Below are 4,695 nucleotides of genomic sequence, written 5' to 3'. Positions count from 1 at the left end.
ACTAGAGCACAAGGGAAGAGTTGTTTTTGAGATAAACAGAGAGCCAATTTATAGACTCAGCCAAATACTCTTCCATTCTTTGAAAACGGGCCATCTAACGCATTTAATCGATTAACATAAGTATTAATCGATTAAAATGAGTACAACGGCTAGTTTTTCAAATCTGAAAACCCCAACGGTCAGTGTTAATCGATTATTCTCAAGATTAATCGATTAGCTAATCGATTATTATACACTTTAATCGATTATTCTAGTGGCGCTTGGGTTTTCAGGGCCAGCCTCTGTTTTAATCGATTAATACTTGTTTTAATCGATTAATACAGTGCGATTTTGACTCTGGACATTAATTATATAATATAAAATTACATGGAATCAAAACCACTAAAAATCTAAGTCCTAGACACTAAACTACAATTATTACAAAAGCTTTCCATAGCAATACAAGTCTTCATAACATCTTGAATCTTGATTTCTCTTGACTTGATTTGGACATCATCAAAACTTCATCTTCATCATTTTGCTAACACATTTTAGGTTTGATGGCGGTCTCGCGATTCTAGTAGAGCGACGAAGATAGCGGTGTGCGTTGACGATGAATGTTGCGGTGACTTCGAACCCTTGCGCGAAGGAGAAGGAAGGTGGCAGTCTTGCGGCGTGGTTGCGGTCATGGCAGCGGCGAGGTGGCATCCATGGCAGAATCGCGATTGGGTTCTGAGAATGGAGAAGATGAACGGAGGTTGCGGATGATGCGGTGCAGAGCTTGCGTCAATGGAGGAGATGCGCGACATGGTGGAGCGATTGTCACGGTGGAGGTTGATGGCAAGGTTGGAGATGGTGGCGATGTCTTGGTTGAGGCACCGGCGAGAAAGGAAGGAGACGGTGTTCTGGCCGTGGTAGCGACTTGCGGCAGTGGCGGGAGCGGCGGAAGCGGAACATGGTTGGCTAGATCTGTGTGGGAGGATTTGGACACGTGGCATGATCTGGTGGAGTCTAGCTTAGGAAGGGTATGGGTAGGGAAATTTAGGAGGTGTATTTAGAATAGGGTTACTGTTTGGCTTAGTATTGGGCCTGTTTAAGAAAAGAGGGGTGTATGTAGGGAAATTGGGAGGTGCAAGGGTAAAAGTTGTCTGTTTGGCCCATTTGTACATTATTTTCCAAATAAAACCTTATTTTGGGCCTTGAATTGCCATTTGAACCAATAGAACTTATAATTTCAGCTGCACAAATAAATGTAAGAACATCCAAGAATATTTATGCGCTAAAACTCACTTTTTACGTCTCTTTAATTCCCAAACCTAACAATTCCAATCATCACAAATTCACTTAAAATCAATCATTTAAGCACAATTATCCTATCAAAAATTTGAATTTTAAAGGATAAATGGGGTCATAAATATGCACTCATCAGTGACCTAATCTTCCAAAGAATGTATGTTTGTCTGAAAGCTTGTAAAGATAGTTTCATAAGTTGTAGGCCCATTATATGTTTAGACGGATGTTTTTGGAAAGGTTATTACAAGGGGGAGCTGCTCACTGCTGTTGGTAGGGACCCAAACGATCAAATGCTACCCCTTGCCTAAGTTGTAGTAGAAGTGGAGAACAAAGACAACTGGACATGGTTTTTGCAATTATTAATTCAAGACCTCGGGGGTAGTCAAGTATGTGGGGGTGCACGTGGATGTCAGACCAGCATAAGGTAAATATACTACTTATATTCAATTTTAGTTAAAGGATATTGTTTTATGACTAAAATTAATTATGCAGGGGTTGGTCCTAACTATCCAGGAGCTTCTGCCTGGGGTAGAACAAAGATTCTGTCTGAGGCACCTGTACATGCAAGAGTTGTGTTCTGCATGTACAATATATATTTCAAAGAGAGATGCTGAAAATTAAAGAAGTCAATATTGAAGCATATAAATACCTCATAGGCATTCCCCCGAGGTAACCCGTTAGCCATTACATACAATTTAGTGTCCCTGATGCATTGTAACCCATTTGAGAAATGTTTTGTGCAACAGGTTTTGGTCAAGATCTCGCTTCACAGGTCAAGCAATGACTGATACACTAGATAACAACATCAGTGAAGCTTTCAACAGTGTTCTTATTCATTCAAGAGGAAAACCTATTATCACCATGATGGAGGATATCATAGTTTATCTCATGAACAGGTGGGCCACCAATAGAACCAAGGTGGCATCTATGGACTTCACAATATGCCCAAAGATAAAGAAGAGACTTGAGAAGGAATGTAATCTGTCAAGATTTTGGGTGCCAAGGTAATCTTATCAATTTATTTTATATACATGTTGTTATTTATCTACATTGTTGATGTGCTTCATTTCTTTCAGCTGGTCTGCACGAAAGATTTTTGGGGTTAGACATACTTCATCAGTTGGGAACAAGTTCACACTGGACCTGGACACAAAGGAGTGTAGCTGCAAAAAGTGGATGATCAGTGCCATCCCATGTTGTCATGCAATTCCAGCAATGAACTTCTCCAACGTTGATCCACAGAATTTTGTCCCCACTGTGTTCACAAGATCCACCTATGAAGAGGTGTATGCGTCCATAATATTTCCACTCAATGGCCACCTACTATGGGAAACCACAAATTTCAATGATGTACTACCACCACTGATGAGGAAGATGCCTGGGAGGCCAAAGAAAAAAAGGAGGTTGGAAGCATGGGAGCTAACTAAGGATGACACTCAAATGCGTGTTGGTGGGCATAGGAAAAAAAGTAGTATTTGTCGTCAGAGGGGGCACAACAAGAATAACTGCCCTTTAAAGCCCCAGCCAGCAGAAACCGCACAACCATCACAGCCACCTCCAAGTTCCCCGACCCCTCAACCATCACAACCACCAAGTCCCCAATCATCCCGGCCAACAAAATGCAAAGTCAGAAGAAAAGATACTTAGATGAATTGGGTTATTAGATAGTTAACTTACATGGTGGTGTAATATGTACTATTTGTTACATGGTAGTGTAATATGTACTGTTTGTTACATGGTGCTGAAAATTAGATAGTTAACTTACTTATTGAACTGATGTCTTTATGTCTTTGTTTTATGTGTGGTAATGAATGAAAGTGGTTTGATGATGTTTTGGTCAAAACTTGTACTTAAATTTCTTATTTTTGCAGAAACTGGTAATATGTGCCATTATTCATCATCATATGCATTATTGGGTTGACCTATGTGAACAGTTTTAAAGCAAATGGAGGACTGATTTCAACATTTTTAAAACATAAGAGGGACTGATTTGAACATTATTCACTAAAATTAACTCATTAAAATAGTAAATGGAACTTAATACATTGAATTGCATAATTGATCTTACACCTTTCACAACATAGGATGTTACAATCTAACTAAATCAACCTAAACAGAACCTGAACATGACAAGGCACACCACAATACACACACAAAGCTACAACTAACATCTTCATCATTTTCTGGAAGTCCTTCACTGCATTTTCCAGCTGACTTATCCTCCTCACCATTGTGCAATCTTTTTCATCAACGTTCTGTTCAACACACCACTTGAAAAAGTTACACGAGCTGTCAATTGAAGATCCACCCTGTTATTCACCAAGTTAGGGAATCTATCAACAAATGCATCAAGTCAAAAAAACATTAACTCAAAAGGGTATACTTCAAACCTTGTAACGTGGACAACCCCAAAAATTTCTCCCAGCATTCTTCGTAGTTCTCGCCACTTTGGTTACAGCAACATCACCACAATAACAAGTAGGGATTATCCCACCTCCTCTCACACCACAACCATGGGACCATTGAGAAGATCCTTTGCCCCAACTTTTCGAACATGACGAACACCCTTCGGAAGAAGCCATTCGTATCTCAAAGACCAATTTCTTTGCAACTCAAACCCTAACCTCTGATTGTTTAACCACAGTAATATACACACGTTTACCCTCACACAGTCACGTATTAATCTTCCCTAGACATGTTGCAAACTTCAGGCCACCCTGTCAGTTGGCCCGTTAAAAAATTAACGCCGTTACCAAAAAGGACTTAATTGCACATTTTTTCATAAGTCGGGAACACATTAAACTTCGAAAAAAACGTAGGACGCAATTGAACATTTGCCCCCTTCGAAGGACCAAAAGAGGTATTAAACATTTTTTTTATAATTTACTTAAATGAATATTTTTTATGATAACTTAAATAAATATATTAGGTATAAATTTTAATTAAACAAAAATAAATACATAAATGTATAGGAAATTAATAATTAGATTAAACTTTCATTTTAAAAAAATCATAGAATTACAAAAGGGAAACGTAAAATTGAAAAATTCTAAACACACGCCCAGTGGGACTCGAACCCACAATCGCCTGATTAGAAGTCAGGCGCCTTATCCATTAGGCCATGGGCGCTTCTCAATAATTTAGTGAGATCAATTATATATAATAACGTTTGGTAAAAGTTAAAATACCAAAGTGAAACGAGAGCTGGTAAAATTAGTCTAATTTGAAGGACCAATAAACTAGATTAAATTATATGAAAAAAATAACAATCAAAATAGGTCAATTTTTAACATGTTTAATATGCAATGGTTAAGTTGACAATAGACTTTATGGATCAACCACATTTTCAAAATTTAAACTAATATTATGTTATTAATATCTAAACATTGAAATTAACTTTGTTTACAAATTTTAAATTTTAAA

The 4,695-nt window shown here is 37.9% G+C and overlaps 1 non-coding gene across 1 annotated transcript; it reads right to left on the bottom strand.

Annotated features, from left to right (window-relative positions):
• Positions 1-4,328: 4,328 nt before the first annotated feature.
• TRNAR-UCU (transfer RNA arginine (anticodon UCU)) lies at positions 4,329-4,401 on the bottom strand. The gene has a single exon. It is a non-coding gene; the product is annotated as a tRNA-Arg (tRNA).
• Positions 4,402-4,695: the final 294 nt, after the last annotated feature.

This window comes from Vigna umbellata, chromosome 4 (assembly GCF_029865625.1).
Source record: "Vigna umbellata cultivar VRB3 chromosome 4, Vumbellata_1.0, whole genome shotgun sequence".
Classification (NCBI taxonomy): Eukaryota; Viridiplantae; Streptophyta; class Magnoliopsida; order Fabales; family Fabaceae; genus Vigna; species Vigna umbellata.
The sequence above is the reverse complement of the archived record's forward strand: the minus strand, read 5'-3'. Positions and strand labels throughout refer to the sequence as shown.